This window comes from Erythrolamprus reginae, chromosome Z (assembly GCF_031021105.1).
Source record: "Erythrolamprus reginae isolate rEryReg1 chromosome Z, rEryReg1.hap1, whole genome shotgun sequence".
NCBI classification, from domain to species: domain Eukaryota; kingdom Metazoa; phylum Chordata; class Lepidosauria; order Squamata; family Dipsadidae; genus Erythrolamprus; species Erythrolamprus reginae.
Window position 1 is genome coordinate 34,278,512 of NC_091963.1, and position 24,479 is coordinate 34,302,990.

At 42.1% G+C, this 24,479-nt stretch overlaps 1 pseudogene; it reads left to right on the plus strand.

The window, feature by feature from the left end:
• The first annotated feature begins 15,177 nt into the window (after nt 1-15,177).
• Nucleotides 15,178-20,337, plus strand: LOC139153801 (transmembrane protein 120B-like; annotated as a pseudogene).
• The last annotated feature ends 4,142 nt before the right edge of the window (nt 20,338-24,479 follow it).

Consider the following 24,479-nt stretch of genomic DNA (forward strand, 5'->3'; position numbering starts at 1 on the left):
TCATGTATCTGCTTAGCTCCAACAACAGCTTCCCATTGGGGCCCTAAGGAGTCCAGGCGGGCAGACAAGAAATATCTGGGAGGGGAGAGGTGAGTAGAGGCCGGTGAGACACTCTTCGACATGAGTGATATCAAGTTTATTTATTTACTAGATTTGTATGCCGTCCCTTAATACCCGCCTAGCCACCTGACCACTTATTTATTTATTAGATTTGTATGCCGCCCCTCGGGGCGGCTCACAACAGAATAAAACAGTTCATAACAAATCTAATAATTTACAATTTAAAATATTTTAAAAACCCCATTATTAAGCAGACATACGTACAAACATACCATACATAAATTGTATAGGCCCAGGGGAGATATCTTAGTTCCCCCATGCCTGACGGCAAAGGTGGGTTTTGGGGAGTTTACGAAAGGCAAGGAGGGTGGGGGCAGTTCTAATCTCTGGGGGGAGTTGGTTCCAGAGAGTCGGGGCCGCCACAGAGAAGGCTCTTCCCCTGGGGCCCGCCAACCGACATTGTTTAGTTGACCATCTAGCTACACCCACCCAGCCAGTCATTAGCCAGATCAAAGTAATGATCCACAGGATTTAAAATTATAAATTTAATGGTCCCTGAGGTCGAAAAGTTTGGGGATCCCTGGTTTACATTACTTACACAATCAGATGGATTAACAACTGGCTGACTAACCATACCCAATGAGTAGTCCTCAATGAGTCTAAGTCCACATGGAGAGAAGTAAGCAGTGGGGTACCACAAGGTTCCGTCCTAGACCCAACAGTCTTTAATACCTTCATAGATGAGTGAATAGTGTTCTGTCGAGCTCTCTGGTAGAATCCTCCCAAAAATGCACAGATACAATTTCAGACACACACACGTTTGAAAATTCAAAACAATGTTCTTTATAATGAAAATTCACTTAAACCAAGCCCTCTTTTGGGATAGCAAAGAGCACTTGTCTCCAAACAAACTGGTAATTTGTACAAGTCCCTTATCAGTTCTGTGATACTTAGCTTGCAGCTGTGAGGCAATTCACAGTCCTTCTTTTTTCACAAAGTGAAACACACTTAGCCCTGGTTTAGTTTCAAAGTGGGGAAAAATCAGCACACAAAAGGTCCAAGTCAGTAAAGCAGTCACGAAACACAATGATCAGATAATCCTCCACAATGGCCAAACCCACAAGCTGCTATTTATAGCAGCCTCACTAATTACCACAGCCCCACCCAACCACAGGTGGCCTCATTTTCTTTGATAATAATCTCTCAGTTGTTGTTGCCTATGCATCGCTCTCCACATGTGTGGCTGTATCATTAACTCTTGTTCTGAATCCAAGGAGGAGCTAGATAATTGAACTCCTTCTGAGCTGTCTGCCACACTCTCCTCCTCCCTGTCACTCATGTCTTCTTGGTCAGAGGAGCCTTCATCAGCAGATTCCACTGGGGGCAAAACAGGCCTGCAGCATGTGGATGTCTCCCCCACATCCACAGTTCTTGGGGCAGGAGCTGGGCCAGAGCGAACCAAACCAAATAGTAGGGGAACTAACCAAATTTGCAGATTATACTAAGATAGTGGGAGTAGCTAATACTCCAGAGGACAGGTTCAGGATCCAGATGGATTTTTACAAACTTGAACACGGGGCCTAATCTAACAAAATGAAATTCAATGCAGAGAAAAGGAAAATCCTATGCCCAGGAAAGAAAGCCAAAGATATATACATAAAGTGGGTGAAACCACACTCAATAGCAGCAACTTCAAGAGGGATCTTTGAGCCTTAGTGGACAACAACTAAATATGAGCAAGCAATGTGCAGCGGCAGCCAAAAAGGCCAATACAATCCTGAGTTGCATGAAAAGAGGGGTAAAATCTAGGACTGGGGAGGTACTAATGCCACTCTAAAAAACCTTAGTTAGACCACACCTAGAGTACTGCATCCAGTTTGGGTCATTACACTACAAAAAAGACATAGAAACTCTAGAGAAAGTGCAGAAGAGAGAAACTGGGATGATAGAGGGATTGGAAATTAAAACATATGACGAGCGGTTGCATGAACTGCGCATGATCAGTCTGGCGAAGAGAAGGACCAGGGATGATATGATAGCAATGTTCCAATGCTTGAGGGGCTGCCAAAGAGAGGAGGGGGTCAGGCTGCTTTCCAAGACACCAGAAGGCCAAACAAGGAATAATGGATGGAAGCTGACCAAAGAGAGATTCAACCTGGAAATAAGGAGGAACTTTCTGATGGTAAGAGCGATCAACCAGTGGAACAGCTTGCCTGCAGAGGCTGTAAAAGCTCCAACACATGAGATTTTCAAAGGGAGATTGGACTGCCATTTATCCAAAATTGAGTAGGGACTCCTGCTTGAGTGGGGGTTGAGCTAGATGATCTACAAAGTCCCTTTCAACTCTAATGATAAAAAATAAAACATCATTCAAACCACAAATTTTAGTGAAGTAAAATGCTCAAATTTCCTTTCATGTTACAGAAAATACATGATTACATCCATATTATTCCAAAAAGTAATTCAAATTATGCGCAAAAACATAATAATGTGAAGCAGTGAGGATGGTAAGTCGAACCCACCCCTGGAGATATCCTTCGAAGGTTTTATAGAATGCCAAACAAATTTCTATCAATTGTTGTCGGATTAACTGGAAATTTTAGAATATACCATTCTCTCTTTAGGGCAGAGGTGTCAAACTCGATTTCATTGAAGACCGCATCAGACTTGGTATGCATGGGGTGGGTGTGGCCAGCTCAATGTCACTTGTGTCAGGGGCACCCAGGGGTGGGCTGCTGCCCGGATGGGGGGGAACACAGTGGGGTAACAAAAATGGAGCTCCACCCCAGGGCACCCAATTTGCACTGAAAGATGTTGAAAGAAAATGCAGGGTGTCCTGCATTAAGACATGCCCACAGTGTGGTAGTAAACATTTTGGTAGCCCTTCACTATGGCACCTATGGTAGTCCAAATGCTCTGTCAGTGAAAATGTGCTCCAGAGTTCTGTTTTCAGCTGATGCAGCCTCCTGCAACCATCTGCCAGTGAAAACAGGGCTCAAGATTTATTTATTTTATTTTTATTTATTTATTTTGTCCAATACATAACACACATGGAAGAGAAAGATATGTAATAATATAAGTAAAGAAAGGAATAGAAGAAAAGACATGAAAGTATAGGTGAACATATTTGAAAGGAAGAAAAGATAAATGAGATAAGGAGAGACAATTGGACAGAGGACGGAAGGCACACTGGTGCACTTATGCATGCCGCATGCTTCTCTTGCAAGCTCCGTTTTTGGCTGCAATGCCCCTTTGCCGTTTCCAGGGTGGCCCCACCGGCCAGAGGTGGGCTGCTAAGGGAGAACAGTGATGTGTGCTCACCCCCATGGCTCTGAGTGCTAGCAGAGTCCAGCACAATTATGGTACTGCACCTGGGCAGGTGCAAAATCATGCACGGAGCCCAGGCAAGCCTGTGTTTCAGCACGGTTTTTTGCTTCCACATGGAAGCAAATTTATAATGGCTGCATTTAACAACCAATTAAACAAGGAAGATAATGATTAGATTAGATTAGATTTATTGGATTTATATGCCGCCCCTCTCCGCAGACTCGGGGCGGCTCACAACAGTGGCAAAACAGTACATAGTGACAAATCCAATACCCACCAATCCAATTACAATTTTAAGCTAAAAATTCATAAAAACAACCCCAGAAAATATATAAAAAACAAGCACACAATCAATCAAACACCAAAACAACATGGGCAAGGGGAAGATGTTTCAGTTCCCCCATGCCTGACGGCAGAGGTGGGTTTTAAGGAGTTTGCGAAATGCAAGGAGGGTGGGGGTAATCCTAATCTCAGGGGGGAGCTGGTTCCAGAGGGTCGGAGCCGCCACAGAGAAGGCTCTTCCTCTGGGTCCCGCCAGACGACATTGTTTAGTCGACCGGACCCGAAGAAGGCCAACTCTGTGGGACCGAACCGGTCACTGGGATTCGTGAATGAAGAGGAAGCTGTTTGGCAGCAGCAGCCAGGAAGGTGTAAAACTCCTTTAAGTTTATTTTCATAAAAGAGAGAAGATATCAGTGCAATAAAACTGAAACATCACAGAGGGCTCCTCCATCTGAAGGACAGAATGATAAACTCCTATGTAATTTATGCCACGGGTATCTGAAACTAATCTGCAAGTCTGTGCCCTTCTTTATAAAGTTATGTCAATGGTGGAAATATTTTATTCATGGTCTTGAGAAAGAGATAGAACCAATGATCTTTTGAATTCATAAATATAGATCCCAGGCTCAGGACAATACTTGATAGCTAAGAAAGAAAGAAAATGGGACAAACAGTGTGATTTCTCTTTCTTTCTTTCTTTCTTTCTTTCTTTCTTTCTTTCTTTCTTTTCTTTTTTCTTTTTTCTTTTTTTTTTGTGGGGAGATTTTGTGACAGCAGCAATGGTGCCACATAGCTAACTGCCTGGGAAGAAGCCAAGCCAAATTCTGCAAGCACCTCCCAGAGCAGACGTGGCTAAGTTGAATGATTCCAAAGTGAGAACATATGCTGAGATGAAAAGAAACCATCAGTGACTTTGCCACACACTCTCTGACTCTGCAAGACTCTGCCAGCTAAAATGGACATATTAGCCTCAGCAAAATATCTATTTTTGTCTCAACAGAAGAGAATATCTGTAGCTCAGGGCTGAACAGTGGAGTCCTCTATGAGCTTGGTTGTTTCATTGCAAATGTCATTATCAGGGTAGGCAACAACTTTAGTACTACAAGGGAATGGAGTTTACTCTCTGTTTATATACTTGCCTCCTCCAATCAGTGTTGGTGTGTATGTGGGAGCAGATGGAGGGGTGTCTGCCTGATAGTTCCTTGATTAGGCTTATTGTTTATAACTTGACTGTTGGTTGAATTGGTAGGACCATCAACCGCACATGTTACATACAAATAGAGAGCAAACCCTACTCTCTTCCAACACTGAACATCTATTTATGTCCATAGTTCCCTCTAAGCTGAGCAGTGAGCAATCGCTCACTTAAAAATCATCATCAACTCAGAGTTTTCCAAACCTGCCCAGAAGCCGAGAGGGAAAGAGTGAGAGGGAAGGAGAGAGAGAGGAAGAGAGGAAGAGAGAGAAACAGATAGAAAAAAGAGAGGAAGGAAAAGAGAAAGAAAAAGAATGGGAGTAAGGAAGAGAGAAAGAAAATCAAAATCTAGTTTGAAACTAGCTCAACTATTTAAGTGGCATTTTGATATTGATAGAGTTGCCCTATTATGAGCTCACTGTTATAGACACACAGTACAGTATTTTATTTTGAAATTCTTTCTGTGCCGCCCAGTCCCAAAGGGACTGCCGCTCAGACACTATACTTTTCCGCCCACCCCAAAAAAAAATTAGAGGGAACAATGTTTATGTCTATCAGAAATACAGATGTTAATAGGCCAAAAGATAAGAGCTTCCTTGATTAATCCGCAGATGGACATAAATCTTGATGAAATAATCTAAAAATTATCCTCCGGAATAAAATCACAATATTAAATAAAAACTTAATAAAGCGTTTTAGGAGTTAACATCATGTTGGAACCAGCCAGCCATCCCAGGAAAAGGCTGGGATTCCAAATGTCTGTCTTAAAATCTGACTAGCTGAGTTGTTCACTTTTATTTTCAGCCTGAGTATCAGGTGCAAACGGTCGACCTCACAGGGGAAAAGTTTAAACTTCATTGTTCTCTTACCTATTTCATATGATTTTTTTCCAGATTGGCAATTTGCCCCTGGAAAAGACTACATAAGGTTCAATAGCATTCAAAGGGGAACGAGGAAGGGATCCTTCCTCTCAATCATAGTTCCCTCTAAGCTGAACAGTGAGCAATCGCTCACTTAAAAATCATAATCAACTCAGAGTTTTCCAAACCTGCCCAGAAGCCGAGAGAGAAAGAGTGAGAGGGAAGGAGAGAGAGAGGAAGAGAGGAAGAGAGAGAAACAGATAGAAAAAAGAGAGGGAGGAAAAGAGAAAGAAAAAGAATGGGAGTAAGGAAGAGAGAAAGAAAATCAAAATCTAGTTTGAAACTAGCTCAACTATTTAAGTGGCATTTTGATATTGATAGAGTTGCCCTATTATGAGCTCACTGTTATAGACAAACAGTACAGTATTTTATTTTGAAATTCTCTGAGGCAAAACAGGGTGGGTTTTTTGTTTGTTTGTTTGTTTGTTTGTTTGTTTATTATTTCTGTGCCGCCCAGTCCCGAAGGGACTGCCGCTCAGACACTATACTTTTACGCCCACCCCCCAAAAAAATTAGAGGGAACACTGCTCTCAATGGGGAAAGTCTCTTTCCAACACTGAACTACTTGTCACTTTTACTTACTGTAATTCCAATTGCAGCTGAATGTTTGTAGATTTAGCATTTTTATAACTGTGAGAGGGACCTTGGAGTCCTAGTGGTCAACTATTTAAATATGAGCCACCAGTGTGCAGCAGCCACCAAAAAAGCCAACACAGTTGTAGGCTGCATTAACAGGGGGATAGAATCAAGATCAGGTGAAGTGTAGATATCACTTTGTAATGCCTTGGTATGGTCATGCTTGGAATACCGCAATCAGTTTTGGTCGCCATGATATAAAAAGAATATTGAGGCTCTACAAAGAGTGCAGAGAAGAGTAACAAAGACGATTAGGAGATTGGAGGCTAAAGAATTTGAAAAACAGTTACAAAAACTGAGTATGCCTAGTTTAATGAAAAGAAGGACTAGGAGAGACATGATAGCAGTGTTCCAATATCTCAGGGGTTGCCACAAAGAAGAGGGAGTCAGGCTATTCTCCAAAGCAACTGAGGGTAGAACAGGAAGCAATGGCTGAAAACTAATCAAGGAGAGAAGCAAATTAGAACTAAGGAGAAATTTTCTGACAGTTAGAACAATTAATCAAAGGAACAGCTTGCCTCCAGAAGTTGTAAATGCTCCAAGTTTTAAAGAAGATGTTGAATAATCCAGTTTTCTGAAGTGGTGTAGGGTTTCCTGCCTATCCAGGGTGTTGGACTGGAAGATCTCCAAGATCCCTTCCAACTCTGTTGTTCTCTATTCTATTCTATTCTATTCCATTCCATTCTATTCTATTATTTTTAAATGATATTCTCCACTTCTATTCCCCAATTCTTCCAATTTTTGCAAGTCCAGTGAACTCAAAGAGTACACTAGGACCTAATTTGGTCTTAACTTCTTTCCTGCTTTCCCTCCAACTGAGAAACAAGACAGTGCATACATTTTATCCAAGCAGTCTCCTGTCTTTGTTTTATAAAATGGTCACGGCATAGAAAAATCTTCAAGACCAGGATGCTGAATTCCTTTTGGGGACACAATGGTTGGTTTGGGGCTAGAATGTAAAGTGAGGCAAATATTTCCATCCATAAGGAAACTAACTTTGGGAGAAATCTACTAAGCCTGAACATTAATAAAATAAAATATCAGCTTTGCAGAAGTTTAAAATAAAGGAAACCAGAGTTAGAAATATATTTTCTCAGCTCCAAAATGGACTATAGCTGGAGAGCATTCAGGTTCAGGGCCAATCCTTAAATCATGCAAAATATCCAATGCACATACATGCACGGGGGGCAAGCAGGGGTGGGCTACTACCCAGATGGGGACGACAACACAGTGAGGTAGCGAAAATGGAGCTCCTCCCCAGAGCACCCAATTTGCACTGAAAGATGTTGAAAGAAAATGCAGGGCATCCTGCATAAGCCACAGTATGGAAGTAAAAATTTTGGTAGCCCTTCACTGGGGGCAAGGTGCATGCACAGGGGTGCTCGCATTGCATTTTGGGGTTGCACACACACATGCGCTTTGGACACTCGGCACCAAAAAGGTTAGCCATCACTGGTCTACAGCAACATTACTGTGCTTATTTCTATTGCTATTTCTCTGAAATGTTTTTATATTATTGCCATCTACATACACGTGCACACATACTTTACACCTGAGATTTTTCAAAAGTTAATTAGATTTTAATATCGTATAATTAGGTAGTCCTCAACTTACAACCATTCATTGAGTAACCAAAATTCAAACAGCACTGGAAAAAATGACTTACGACCAATCCCTGAATTTACGACCATTCCCATGATCATATAATCAAAACGTGGGTATTTGTATTTATGGCAGTATGTCATGTGATCATGATTATCCACCTTTCCAGTTGTTTTTTGGGCATAGTAAATGAAAGAAATCAAGTTCATTTAGCAAAAAGCAGTGATTAACAACCTTTGCAAAAAAAAAGGTTATAAAATCAGGTTTGACTCAATTAATAACCACTTTGCTTAACAGTGGAAATTCTAATCTCAATTGTGGTTATAAATTAAGGACTGGACTACCCATATACAGTGGTACCTCTGCTTAAGAACGCCTCTACTTATGAACTTTTCTAGATAACCAGGTGTTCCAGATTTTTTTGCCTCTACTTAAGAACCATTTTCTACTTACTTAAGAACTCAAGCCCAGAAAAAATTCTTGGCGGCACGAGGGGCCAGTTTCCGGCCATTCCCCCTTTAATCCTGGCCATCTGGGCTGCCAGAGGAGCCTTTCGGTGGCACATAAGGAGGCTCTGGCAGTCCAGAGCAAACGAAGCATTTTTCTTTCTCTGGGCGCTTGGACAGGGAATAAACCTCTGCCACCGCCCAGAGAAAAGAAACGCTCCCTTCGATTTGGGCAGGTGAGGAGTGACCACAACGAAGCAAAGGCGTCGGCTACAAAGCGAGCGAGCGAGAGGAGAGGGGAAGCCTTCAGCATGGGAAGGAAGAGGCATCAGGTAGCAGCAGCCAGTGTATGAGAGGCAGTGTATGGGAGGCAGCCTCGCGCTGGTTGTATTGGAGGCGCGTGCTCCTCCTCGCCGCCTTAGAGTACAGTACCTCTTTATTTTTAAGCCTTAAAGTTTTGGATTTTTTTCATTCCCCTCACCTGACCTTCTTCCTTCGGCATCAACTATCTTCCTCCTCTTCCTCCTCCTCCCACCCAAATTCTGAGCTTTTATTTCTTTCCTAATGGGTTTGCACACATTATTTGCTTTTACATTGATTTCTATGGGAAAAATTACTTCTAGTTAAGAATGTTTCTACTTAAGAACCTGGTCATGGAACAAATTAAGTTCTTAAGTAGAGGTACCACTGTATATTCTAACTATATTGCTATTTAGAGTACATACAATATGACCAAATAATTAAGTTTTGAAAAGTTGTCAAATCAGACTAGAATCTCTATTCATTGTGAAATATGTCAAAACAGGTACAGGGCTTTCTTTCCTTTTTATTTTTAATTTTTAATGTTACATTATATGAGAAACAAAAGCCATTATAGTCAACTGAATATTTTTCCTCTTCTGGATTGTTTCTTTTTTTTAATGCAGCTTTCTAAATATATAAAAGAGCAACTGGTTCACAGAATCAGGACAAACTGAGAGCATCCCACTTCCACCACTACTGCTCCAGATGTGCTGAGTAGAGCTTCTATCATTCACAGTTGATACAGAAGCACAATGAGAAATAATTGGCAGGGCCAAATCAATGGTACATCAGGTTATATAAAATTTCATTGCATGATCATTAAACTATAATGAACCAAACATATGACAGGCATTATTCTTTAGAAATTGATGTTTTGTTTTTGTACCTGTTTTGAGTTTATCTATTGAACTACGTTTATCTATTGAGTTTATCTATTGAGCTACGTTTATCTATTGAGTTTATCTATTGAACTACATTTATCTATTGAGTTTATCTATTGAGCTACGTTAGATTTACATAAGGATGTGTACTTATACAGTAAATGCTGTGCATCTCGTACTGTTATTTGCATGTTTATCTGATAGCAAATCCACTGATTTGAAACATTTAGGACCTAACCTGCACAATTTGAATAGTATATTTCAGCCTACATTAGTGGAAGCAATCTGGTTTTTATTGCCAGCAACTGAGAAGGAGCAGGGAAATATGAGAGTCAGGAAGTGCAACCAATAAAAGTTCAGCTGGGACAGCACAGTCTTTAAAAATATCTGGAATATGACAAATTCCATGACTTCAGAATTGGGGCTCTGAAACCAGCTACAGAAAGTGTTTCTCCCCCCATCCAGCACAAAGGGGGAAAATGGAACCTCTGGCAAGCTGAGTTCTCCACTTATTTCCCCTTCAGGCTGCTCTTGCTTAGGAAATCCAAATCTATGCACTTTTAAACAAGTCTAATTATGTTTGAAATCTTACTGTCTATATACAATATAAACCTAGAAAGTATCAAGTTCAATTCTTATAGGGAACCCTATAGCTAACGTAGTTAGATTTAAACTTAATATTAACCGCTCCAAACTTGACTGTAAAAAATATGACTTCAGTAACCAAGTTGTCGAAGCGTGGAACTCATTACTGGACTCCATAGTGTCCTCCCCAAACCCCCAACACTTTACCCTTAGATTATCTACGGTTGACCTATCCAGATTCCTAAGAGGTCAGTAAGGGGTGAGTACAAGTGCACTAGAGTGCCTTTTGTCCCCTGTCCTATTGCTCTCCTATATCTCCTATACCTTTCTTCTATTCCTATATCTCTTCTTCTATTCTTTCATTGATATGTTCTATTACTATATCTTCTTTTCTATTCTTTCTTAGATATATTTTACTGTGAGTATCTCCTCTATAACATTCATCATGTATTTTACTATGCGTGTGTGTGTGTGTATATATATATATATATACCCACTAAAACTCTCGTTGTATATTGGACAAAATAAATAAATAAATAAATAAATGAATGAATGAATGAATGAATGAATAAATAAATAGTTTCTTTTTTTAAAAAAAACACCAGATTTACTTCTTCACTCTTACCCCTTGCCCACAGTACAATATAGTTAATGTGCAAATGGGGATGTACAACTTAATTATAATATGAAACAATGTTTCTCAACCATGGTAACTTTAAGATGCCATTTTTGGCATGGATCAGGGTGTCTGAGGAACTGTCCTAGTCATTCCAGCAGAAAAAGAACTACTTCACATCCCATTGGTCAAAATATTTCAACTGGTGGGATCCAGGAATAGGGCCTTTTCTGCTGTGGTCCCTGCCCTCTGGAATATTGTCCTGTTGCACATGAGGCCTGCCTCACATTCCTGCCTTCCATAAAAACTTGGCTTTACACACAGGGACAACAGCTAGAATCATTTACACACAATGATGGAAAGACCCTCAGATAACCATGGAAAGGAGGTTATTTAAAAAATCGATTGCGTGGAAATGGACAAGCTAATGATAGAGCTGAATGGCCAAAAAGACTCAGACTATTATAACACCTGGACTAATTTGAACAAATGAATACAACAAAGAAAAGCAAATAATCAATAGAAGATGGACACGAGAAAGAGGGAAAATTGTATATACAATATGTAAACTATAGAATGTATTATTATAAATGTAAATGTATGGATGTCAATTTTCCTAAAGATATCAAGAAAATTAATAAAAATTATGCGCCCTCCCCCCCAAAAAACCTTTGGCTCTGCCACTTGGCTTTGCCCAACAGAAGTCTGCTACTTTGAGGATAGTTGACTGGGTAGAGAACATCTCATCCCCAAGCCACTTTTCTAATCCAGCTATGGATCACCAAGAATGCAGCACATACTCGGTTTGTCCAAACCTTTGTTTATTCAATTAATGACTATTAATAAGTTTGTTTAGTAGGTGACACACACAAACACAAGTTAAAGCTGCCTTTTCCAAAAAAACATCTGTTAATTAAATTGCATTAACAACTAGCATAAGTCCATCAACTCATAAACTAAATCTAAGCAAACAGTCTTGGATATATTATGAAGCTTACAAGGGTTGGCAAAATGCCCAGAAGTAGTCCACAGGGAGAATGCCAAAACAGATACCAAAAGCTGAGCAGACATTTTCAAAATACGAAGGCACATGAAATAACAAATACTGTTTCCAGCAAAGGTTTTACTTTTGTCGTCATCCCTTAAATAGGTTAGGGGAGTGGCCAAGCCTTACTCCCGAGGAGTCCTCCTCCTGAGGAACCATTCCTGCCTTTTGGCAGCTCTGTGTGCCGATGCATTAAGAAAAGGCTTCTCTTCTTTTTCCTCATCACTGATGGGATATGCTGGTTTTGAAGGGCCTGGCTGAATGTTTGCCTCTGACATTGAGCCCTCTCCAGCCACTTCACAATCCGACTCAGGTGCCACTTGCACAGGTCGCTGGCACATCACTGCATTGGCCTCTTTTGGGGCGGGATCTGCTACCAGCTGCATGGGCTTCTGGTGGGCCATAACAGCCACCCATCATCTTGCTTTCTAATTAGATGGAATGGGACTGTAATGTCTGGAATTCAAAACCATTGTAAGCAGCAACAGGAATTCTGTGGTTGCAGTCCAGAGTTCTAAGCTATAGTATCCGTTTGCAATGTCCTATAATCCTGTCAAGTATCTGAAGAATCATATGATCAGACTTGGAAGGTGGGTATTTAGAAATCAAATCCGGCTCACTTCATGATTTTTTTAACTTTTCACAATATAATCCATGACAGACTATGGAGATTCTCAATCATTCAGGCCATGGTTGTCCCAAAGGTGCTTTTTAAAGAGGCAACTGGACTTTCAGGGTTTTTTAAAAAGATATTTCACTTCTCATCCAGCACCTTTGAGATACTGTCTGTCAATTGTAAATTATATATTTTGCTCCGTAAGTCCTAGCTTTTTACAAGTGTTAATAACAAGCTACAGGTAGTCCTTCACTTACAACCCTTTATTTAGGCTGAAAAAATTGGCTTATGATTGTTTTCACAATTCTGACCCTTTGTAGCATCCCTCTGGGATGTTGCTTGGCAACATAAATTTCAGACTCAGTTATGGTCATAAGTCAAGGATTATCTGTAACCATAATAACTACAGATCTCATCCCGGAGTCTAAGTGAATGAAATATGAGGGGAAATATAATAACGTGAATGATTGTCATTCATATTTGCCATATGAGTGCATTCAATTTCCCTTGTTCGTGAGAAGAGGTGGGGGAAACTATTATTCCAATCACCTGTTGAGTTTCCCTAGCTCATATGATGAAGCCCAGAATACTGATTAGATCCGAGTCTGTTTTTTACATAAATTCACCCAAGAGTCAAACCTCTTTTCCCCACATAGAACAATCTGTTGCTTAGAAATAGTCATTTGAACTTCAGATTAATTTCTAATCAACCTAAGATTAGGAACCACTGCAATGGATGATAACATTTAAGTGGAGAAATTAGTAACTATTTACATATTGCGAGCTATTGTGGGGCTCCCAAGATCTGCCCACATTTCAACATCACTCCGTGAGCTGCATTGGTTGCCAATTAGTCTCCTGGCACAATTCAAAGTGCTGGTTATGACCTATAAAGCACAACATGGCTTAGGACCAGATTACCTATGGGACCGTCTTCTGCCTCATGCATCCCAGCGGCCGGTTAGGTCCCACAGTCGGCCTTCTCCAGGTCCCGTTGGCTAAACAATGTCATCTGGTGGGGCCTAGGGGAAGAGCATTTTCTGTGATGGCCCCGGCCCTCTGGAATGAACTCCCTCCAGAGATACATACTGCCCACTTCCTCCTGGTCTTTCGTAAAGCTCTGAGGACTTACCTCTGCCATTTGGCATGGGGGCCGTGAGCAATGAGATCGTGAATGATTGGAATTGGATGAATATTGGACTGCACGTGGGGTTTTTAGAATTTTTTAAATTAATTTTGTATATTTCTTTTTAAACAATAATTAGATTTCTTCATATATATTGTCTGCATTTGCAATGTTGTATGCCGTCCTGAGTTGCTTCAAGAAGGGAAGCATAGAAGTCAAATAGATAGATAGATAGATAGATAGATAGATAGATAGATGGATGGATGGATGGATGGATGGATGGATGGATGGATGGATGGATGAATGAATGAATGAATGAATGATAGAGAAAAACAGAAATCATCATCGTCCTCATGTTTTCCCACAGGAGCAGGGCTCATATTTCAGATCAAAGAACATCTTACCTGATTAAATGCAGCAACCAGTTGGATGATTTTCATGTCTGCATTAATGCTACTTTTCAACTCTTACACAGGTGTTTGTCTTCCATAATGCAAGCAAGAGTGTAGCTGTGGTATGCCTGTAGACCATAGCCACATCACTGTAGAGTGATTTGTCTGTTCTTAAACTACATCATTGATGATACAATCAAGAAGGGAAATAGTTAAGTGAAGACATTATTCCCAAATGCAATGACATCAATTAGTTAATTGAAAAGTCATATTATATCTGCAAGATGGGTTTTTTTTTCCAATGGATCACAGTTTCAGGTTTTTGGAAATATATTCTACTAAACAGCAGTGCAAAAATTAGCTGATTACTGAGCATACATAACAGAACATCATATGACTGATTGTCTAGGGAGCAAATTAAATGCAATTTAATCTCAGAATCCCCTGAAGGTTCCTTCCTACAAACCAATAAATTATTGCATTCTGGAACTGTCTTAAATATATTTTTTCTCTGATAGATATACTACGCACAGAATGGCTGTCAGCAGGAAGGAAATGTATCAGAATTCTCCTATCATTCTATCCTATCAAGCAACCCACAATTCCCTCTATGCTCTTTTAGAATAAAGCCCTTTCTGAGCATCTTTTCAATATTTCCAATGCATATCTTTTGCTCAGATAAAGTGTGTCCACTTCTGAACCAAACAACCCTGATTTATTATTTATTTATTTATTGGATTTGTATGCTGCCCCTCTCCAAGGATTCAGGGTGGCTGACAACATATCAAAACAATATACAATATACATATCTAAATAATCCAATTAATATAGCTTAAAAACTTTAAAAACTCTAATAACATTTAAAACCACCCATTCCCATTCACACAGCAAGACATACTACACTCGTTGGCCGGAGGGCTAGGGTCTAATGGCCTCAAGCCTGGCGGCACAGATAGGTCTTTAAACTTTTACGGAAGGCGAGGAGGGTGGGGGGCAGTGCGAATCTCTGGGGTGAGCTGATTCCAGAGGGCTGGGCCCAAAAGGCTCTTCCCCTAGGTCTCACCAAATGAAGGCCGACTCTGTGGGACCTAACCGGTCGCTGGGACTCATGCAGCAGAAGGCGGTCCCAGAGGTAATCTGGTTCGATGCCATGTAGTAATCTGTTCCAATGTGGTAATCTGGTCCGATGCCATTATCATACTGATAAGCCTAAGGTCTCTGCAGCTAAATTGACCCAAAGAAAGCGAAAGAGTGATATACAAACTGTGTTACTCACAGCTGAAGAAACTGCTGAAGATATGCCAGAAGAAATGCTACTGTAATCATAGAAACATAGAAGACTTATGGCAGAAAAAGACCTCATGATCCATCTAGTCTGTCCTTATACTATTTTTTGTATTGTATCTTAGGATAGATCTATGTTTATCCCAGGCGTGTTTAAATTCAGTTGCTGTGGATTTACAACCACATCTGCTAAAAGTTTGTTCCAAGGATCTACTACTCTTTCAGTAAAATAATATTTTCTCATGTTGCTTTTGATCTTTCCCCCAACTAACTTCAGATTGTGTCCCTTTCTTCTTGTGTTCACTTTCCTATTAAAAACACTTCCCTCCTGAACCTTATTTAACCCTTTGACATATTTAAATGTTTCGATCATGTCCCCCCTTTTCCTTCTGTCCTCCAGACTTTACAGATTGAGTTCATTAAGTCTTTCCTGATACGTTTTATGCTTAAGACCTTCCACCATTCTTGTAGCCCGTCTTTGGACCCGTTCAATAATCGATCTATTCAGTGCATTTCCAGAACCTGAGAAAGTTAATATTATTCAAAGACTGGCTGATCTAAAAGAGGCTCTGACAACAACCCAATCTACAGCAAAGCTTCTATTTAATTTGGCATCACATTTACCCAACAATTTCTAAAGTCTTGTTGTTGTTGAGACAAAAAAAAAAGGTTTTGTCACACAGGCTGAAAGTGGGGAAACTGCACTGACTGATTCAGATTCTGAGAAACACCTGAGTGACAAAGTGCTCCATCATACAGTGCCCCCTAAGTGGACAAACACTAAGCTTTCACCCTCACTTAACTCAGAAGTTCTCTCAACATCGTCTCACAAGATGAATCCTCATCTACGTCCCTCCAGCAATGGACATAAATCCCCATGGGTTTTGAACGTGGATTTTGTTGAGATAATTGCCAATGATGAAGACACTCTGATCCAACCACCAGCTGGAGATCAGAGTCAAAAATCCCACACAGATGCAGAGGCTACTGTTGGATTTCTATGTAATTTATGGTTATAGGTGATCTTCTTCACTTCAACCATCATAGTCTCTTTATAGCAGAACCATGCTACAATATATATTTGAGTACACAATACAACGACTCCAATATAAAACTTAGGCTCTTATTTCTTCTTTTCCCATTGAACTGGTTTCATATTTACACAAATAAACAACTTGACAGTACAGTGTTCCCTCAATTTTTGCAGGTTCGAACTTCGCGGAAAGTCTATACCACGGTTTTTCAAAAATATTAATTAAAAAATACTTTGCGGATTTTTTCTCTATACCACAGTTTTTCCCACCCGATGACGTCATATGTCATCGCCAAACATTCGTCTGCATTTAATAAATATTTTTTAAAATAAACTTTAATAAATAAACATGGTGAGTAATGGTTGGTAAGGGAATGGAAAATTGCAATTTAGGGTTTTAAAGTGTTAAGGGAAGGCTTGTGATACTGTTCATAGCCAAAAATAGTGTATTTACTTCCGCATCTCTACTTAGCGGAAATTCGACTTTCGCGGGCAGTCTCGGAACGCATCCCCCGTGAAAAGCGAGGGGACACTGTATTTCTCTATACATCTGCTCTCTATGATGCAGATTCACCAACAATCAGCATACGAATCCCAAGAATTCTTTCTTCCAACTGCCAAAAACTGATTTACATACCAATATGCAAATTAGCTCTCTCTTAACATTCCATTCCCTTTTTCCATGCTATATGCTAACAGCTACCCTTAATGATGATGGTGATGTCCCCTTAGACTTGCAAAATATGCCAAACTCTGGGTTGAATGCATCAATCCACAGTCAGTACCTAGCTCTTGGCGTCAACAGTACCCAGAAGAATAATCTTCCAACAACTTAAAAAGATGCGAAGAACAGGGCAGCTCAGAAACAGAGCTTAACCTGCAAATCAGCAACCACATCTGCAATTGCCAGAATGCCGTCTTTGAGATGGGGGCCTATTTGCCAATGAGGAACAGTCTGTACTTAAATCTGGTGTTTGGAAATGTTAATGTCACTCTGCTAAGTGAGCAGACCAGGTCTGCCTACAAAGACGAATATGAAAAATTTAAACTCTATTTAATCTTCATCTTGTTACTTGGAGCAGTTGCTTGTTGGTTTGTCCTCCATTATTTATTTATTTATTTTATTTATTTATTAGATTTGTATGCCGCCCCTCTCCATAGACTCGGGGTGGCTCACAACAGCAATAGAACAATTCATAACAAATCTAATAACTTAAAAAAAACCTTTTAAAAACCCCATTATTAATCAAACATACATACAAACAAACATACCATACATAAATTGTATAGGCCCAGGGGAGATATCTCAATTCCCCCATACTGCTGCTACAGATCCATATTATTGACTGGCATTTCCTTTCTGGATGTGTAAACTTAGTCACAGATGTCTTCTTCTGATGAAGTAATCTGATTTCAAAGTTCCATATCTGTTTCTTATTTTTAGCTTGTAAATTTTAAATTATTATTATTATTATTATTATTATTATTATTATTATTATTATTTAGATTTGTATGCCGCCCCTCTCCGTAGACTCGGGGCGGCTTACAGCAATGATAAAAACAATATATCATGGCAAATCTAATAGTTAAAATCTAAAATAACAATAATACATTTTAAAAGTCTAAAAAAAACAAGAAACCTCAGTATATAAAAACATACATACAGTCATATCATACACAAAAACTACATAGGCAGGGGGAGATGTTTCAGTTCCCCCCCACTTGACGACAGAGGTGGGTTTTAAGGAGTTTATGGAAGGCAAGGAGGGTGGGGGCAGTTCTAATCTCTGGGGGGAGCTGGTTCCAGAGAGTCGAGGCCGCCACAGAGAAGGCTCTTCCCCTGGGACCCTCCAAATGACATTGTTTAGTCCAGTGTTTTTCAACGGGTGTGCCGCGGCACACTAGTGTACCGTGAGATATCGTCAGGTGTGCCGCGAGGCGGCTCCTGCAAGTGGGAACTCCAGGGCTGAGGCTTCCGCCCTGGAGCTCCCACTTGCAGAAGCCGCCCCCCCCGGCTATTGCGCACCGCCGCCACGGGAGGCCGGCAAAGGTTGCTTTGAAGTCGGCCCCCTCGCGCCCATAGCTTCTCGTCACTAATAGCAGCTGCGGGCAATAGCCGGGGGAGGGTGGCTTTTGCAAGTGGAAGCTCCAGGGCTGAGGCTTCCACTTGTGGCTGTACCCGCCCGCCTGATCCGTCCTTCTCTCTGGCTCCTCCCACAGCGGTGGCTGCAGCGGCGCTGGCGATCCCAGGCTGTCAGTAAAGGGGCTGCTTCCCATCCCCCTGCCAGCTTGCTCAGTACATTCAAACTAAGGAAAACCTACGCCGGCCTCCACAGAGAAGAAAGGAAGAGGGAGAACGAGAGAGAGAGAGCAACAGAGAGAGAGAGAGAAAGAACAAGAGAGAGAAAGCATGAGAGAGAGAGAACAAGAGAGAGAACAAGAGAGAGAGAACAAGAGAGAGAGAAAGAAAATAAGAGAGAACGAGAGAGCAACAGAGAGAGAGAGAAAGAAAGAACAAGAGAGAGAAAGCATGAGAGAGAGAAAGAAAATAAGAGAATGAGAGAGAGCAACAGAGAGAGGGAAAGAACAAGAGAGAGAAAGCATGAGAGAGAGAAAGAACAAGAGAGAGAGAGAAAGAAAATAAGAGAGAGAATGAGAGAGAGAGAGAAGGAAAGCAAGAGAGAAAAAGAGATAGCAAGAGAGAGAGGAAGCAAGAGAGACAGATAGGGAGAGGAAAGGAGAGAGAGAGAAATGAGAACAAAAAGGGGAGAAAAAAGGAGAAATGAGAAAATGATTGAGGCAGAGAATGAGAGGAGAGAGAGAGAAACAAAAGAGAGAGAGAGAGGTGATTCTTGAAGCATATGGTAAAAAGCACCCAAATAATAAGAAAACCCCCCCAGCCCACACCTGTTTTTGAAAAGAATAAAAGAGGGGAAAAAACCAGCCCTCAACTGGTTTTGGAAATGGTTCGAGTGTGTATACACACACACACATAAGGGGGGGGAGAGAGACAGGGATGGAAAAAGAGGAGAAGTGAGAGGGAGAAAGACAGGAGAAATACCCAGAAATGAGACAGTGGTATAAATTTGAGGAGGGATGATTGATGATTGACTGTATTTATAAGGGGATGTTACATGGGATTGTATATATGAGGGGGTTATGTATGTATGTATGTATGTATGTATGTATGTATGTATGTATGTATGTATGTATGTATTTATTTATTTATTTATTTATTTATTTATTTGATTTGTGCCATTTTGGTTGGTGGTGTGCCCCAGGATTTTGTAAATGTAAAAAATGTGCCGCGGCTCAAAAAAGGTTGAAAATCACTGGTTTAGTCGACGGGACCTGGAGAAGGCCAACTCTGTGGGACCTAATCGGTCGCTGGGACTCGTGCGGCAGAAGGCGGTTCCGAGGATATCCTGGTCCGATGCCAAGTCCTCGATGAAGTGATGAAGTTCCTCTTGATTTGGTATTACTGCATGCTTAGGAGGGGAGAGGACATCCTTATCAGCAATGGATTGGGAACCGAAGACTGTCTCAGTAGGAGTCTCATCATTCTATTCCTACATTCTTATCTGGTGTGATAGTACTAAAGTGGCCAGAGAGTCTCAGGTAGCAAATGCTCTGGAACCAGTTTTTATCTTTCTCCATTTTCCAGAGAAGTCTCCATCAAAGTGGCAGCCTTTATTGACTTCCTGAACTGAGAAAAAGAAACTACAGTACTTGGATCTCACACTTGAGGTGTTTCATTCCTGGATGTGACGAGGATTAACATTTCTCCTCTCTTTTCTGCTCTTTGGCCAGTTTTGGCAACTCTACAACGCAATCACTCCTTTTTGAACTGTCCAGGCACAAGAAATGTAAAGAATGGCAAGTGTCGGTCCTGGCTGTGACATTTCTGATTCTTTTCCTTGGAAACTTCCTCACCATGCTGAAAGTGGTCCATACAAAATTGCAGAAGAACAAAACTAAAAAGTTGTGAAAGAGGATGGCTGAACTGGAAGCTAGAACAAATCAATGTGGGAGGGAATTCTGGTTCATGGCGGCCTTCTCTGCACATCTTCTAATTAGCTCTCCAGCTTCTTCAATGACCTGCCATTAAGTAAAGCCCTGGAAGAAATTCCACTCACATTCTGTTGTATCCTTCAAAACTGACTGATTGGTCTATGCTGCTGTCTTCCCACCAATATATGTCTTTTAAAAATAAAAATAAAAATAATTGCTCTATGAATACAGCTTCATAAGAAGGTGACAAGCAACAAGGAAAAAGCAGAGCTACTTAACTCGTTTTTTACATCTGTCTTTACACAAAGGGTAAAAACACCCCAACCTATCAAAAATAGCACCACAAAAAACAGATTAGGAACACAAGTTAAAATAGGGAAGAAAATGGTAAGTGAACACCTGTCTATCCTAGACAAGTTCAAATCACCAGGACTGGATGAATTATATCCCAAGAAACTGGTAGACAAGATCTCAGAACCATTGAACTGAGTACTGCATTCAGTTCTGGTCACCACACTTCAAAAGAGACACTTAAACTGGAGAAGGTGGAAAAAAGAGCAACCAAGATTTAAGGGATTGGAAACCAAGACTTACGAAGAGAGACTGAGGGACCTGAGCATGGATAGCCTAGAGCAGCGGTCCCCAAACTACGGCCCGCGGGCCGGATGCGGCCCAACGAGGTCTTTTAACCGGCCCGTGGCAAGCTCACGAGATTTTACTGGTCGATAAAATAAGCTCCCGAATCTCCTGTCAACTCACCGCGGTCAGCTGCTCAGCGAGGAGAAGGTGGAGAGGCAAGGGGGCGGGGAGGAAAGCAGGCCTGCAATTGGCCCCTTCCTTTGTCGCCTTTAGGGAGAGAAACTGTTGCTGCCCTATGGCAGAGCAGCAACAGTTCCTCTCCCTAAAGGCGAGAAAGAAATTGGCCAATTGCAGGCCCGATTTCCTCCCCGCCCCCTTGCCTCTCCACCTCCTCCTCCCCTCCTCCTCCGCGGTGAGTGGACGCGAAATTCATGAAAAGGCGATTGGCAATTGAAAAACTGTCCACTGAAAGTCACAGCTAAGTGCACCATGGCTAAGTTTGTGGGGGGGGGGGGAGGCGGCTGCTTGAAAACCCCTGACCTCCATCGCCTCCCCCCCATGGCACAAGGCGAGCCGTGGTGGCCTTCAAGCGCGGCCCTTCGCGGCACCCCACCACCCGTTCCTGCAGGAAGAGATCGGGCACTTTACCGGGAGGTGGAGGCGGCGTGGGGCCGGATGCTGGGTGCCGGGGAGGGCGAAGGAGTGGACGCGCCTCTCAGCTGCAGAGCGGAACGGGGATGGAAATCAGCGGCGGAGTCCGGCGTTGGGGGCCTGGGGCCATGCGGGACCGCTCATCCAGGCTTGCCGGTCCACACGCGCCTGGATGAGCGGTCCCGCATGGCCCCAGGCCCCCAACGCCGGACTCCGCCACTGATTTCCACCCCCGTTCCGCTCTGCAGCTGAGAGGCGCGTCTACTCCTTCGCCCTCCCCGGCACCCAGCCGCCTCCACCTCCCGGTAAAGTGCCCGATCTCTTCCTGCAGGAACGGGTGGTGGGGCGCCGCGAAGGGCCGCGCTTGAAGGCCACCACGGCGCCGCAGTCCCAGAAAGTGGCGTGCTTTTTAAATGTGACGCTTTCCTTTCCTGCATCAGCCAGCAAAGCCGGGCAGTCAGCTTTGCTGGCTGGAGAAGCGAGCGATCTGGGGCTGCGTAGTTTTGCGCAGGGGGGACAGGGCAGTCCCCGCCGCCTGTGTCAGCGGCGAGGTGTGCTCGCTTTGTGCCATGGGGGGGAGGCGATGGAGGTCAGGGGTTTTCAAGCAGCCGCCTCCCCCACACACAGAGATAAGGGAGAGAAAGAAAGAGAGGGACAGAGAGAAAGAAAGAGGGACAGAGAGAAAGAAAGAGAGGGACAGAGAGAAAGAAAGAGACAGAGAGAAAGAAAGAGGGACAGAGAGTAAGAAAGAGAGGGACAGAGAGTAAGAAAGAGAGCGACAGAGAGAAAGAAAGATGGACAGAGAGAAAGAGAGGGACAGAGAGAAAGAAAGAGAGGGACAGAGAGAAAGAAAGAGAGGGACAGAGAGAAAGAAAGAGGGACAGAGAGAAAGATAGAGAGGGACAGAGAGAAAGAAAGAGGGACAGAGAGAAAGAAAGAGAGGGACAGAGAAAAAGAAAGAGAGGGACAGAGAAAAAGAAAGAGAGGGACAGAGAAAAAGAAAGAGAGGGACAGAGAGAAAGAAAGAGGGACAGAGAAAGGGAGAGAGAGAAAGAGAAAGAAAGGTAGAGAGAAAGAGGGAGAGAGAAAGAGAGTGAGTGAGAGAAAGAGAAGAGAGAGAGAAAGAGAGAAGGGGGAGAGAAAGAGGGAAAGATAGAGAGGGAGAGAGAAAGGAAGAGGAGAGATAGAAAGGGAGAGAGAGAGAAAGGAGGAGACAGAGAGAGGGAGAGAGAAAGAGGGAGAGATATAAAGAGAGTGAGTGAGAGAAAGAGAGAAGAGAGAGAAAGAAAGAAAGAAAGAGAGAGGACAGAGAGAAAGAGAGAGAACTAGAAAGACAGAAGGACAGAGAGAAAGGGAGAGAGAGAGAAAGAGGAAGAATAAATATTAAATATTGTATTTGTTCCCATTTTGTTTTTTACTTTAAATAATGTATGTGCAGTGTGCATAGGGATTTGTTCACACGTTTTTTTAATAGTCCGGCCCTCCAACAGTCTGAGGGACAGTGAACTGGCCCCCTGTGTAAAAAGTTTGGGGACCCCTGGCCTAGAGAAAAGGAGGGCCAGAGCGGACATGATAGCAGTCTACAAGTATACGAGGGGATGTCACAGAGAGGAGGGGATCACTTTATTCTTCAGGGCACCAGAGGGCTGGACGAGAAACAACGGCTGGAAGCTGACCAAGGAGAGATTCAACATGGAGATAAGGAGGAACTTCCTGATGGTAAGAGCGATCAACCAATGGAACAACCTACCAGTGGACGTTGTGAACTCCAACACTATGGACATTTTTAAGAGAAGATTGAACTGCCACTTGACTGGTGGACTATAGGGTTCCTGCTTGGACAGGGGGTTGAACTCGATGGCCTCCATGGTCCCTTTCAACTGTAACAATCAATCAATCAATAAATAAATAAATATCTTTCAAAGATCCTGGAGCACCAGAGAACTGCCAGAAGACTGAAATGAGCTGATGTAGTTCCCATCATCAAAAAAGGGAAAAAATAGATCCAGGAAACTACAGATCAATCAGCCTGACCTCAATACCAGGGAAGATTCTATAAAAGATAATCAAGCAACAAATCAATGAACACCTAGAAGCAAACAAAGTAATAACCAAAAGCCAACATGGGTTTGTCAAAACAGATCATACCCAGTGAAGGGCTCCTTGTCACTGGCAATACCGGTGCATTCCTGGTGACTGGCATGGGCACACTCGCAGATGTCCAGCTGGTGTGAGATTTGGCTTTTGTGCATTCATAGTAAGCAAAATCTGATGTGTGCGAGATTTTGCAAATTTTCTGCAATTTCTGCATGCACAAAAGCAAAAAATGCCCAAAATCGGCAAAATCTCACATGTGCATCCTCACATGAGATTTCCCTTCCTATGCATGCGCAGAAGCCGAATCTCATGTGGGCACATGTCAGGGACACAGAGATATGTGTGCATTTCCATTTCTCCTACCAGGACAGCGTACCGGACTGTCCATGCTGCAATCCAGTGCTGATCATATCAGACTAATCTTATTGCATTCTTTGAAAAAGTAACAAAATTAGTGGACTGGAGGAATGCTGTCAATAGTATTTACTTGCACTTTTTGATAAAGTAGACCATAACCTACTACTAGATAAAGTAGAAAAATGTTGGAGAGCAACACCACCAGATGAATTCCAAACTAGTTAACCAACTGCATTCAACAGGTAGTGCGCAATGGAACTGCATCTATATGGAGGGATGCATGCAGTGGAGTACCCCAAGGCTCTGTTTTATGCCCAGTACTCTTCAACATCTTCATCAATGACTTGTATGAGGGGATAGATGTGGAACTCATCAAATTTGCAGGAAACTGATAGGAATAGCCAACTCTGCAGAAGATAGGCTCAAGATACAAGA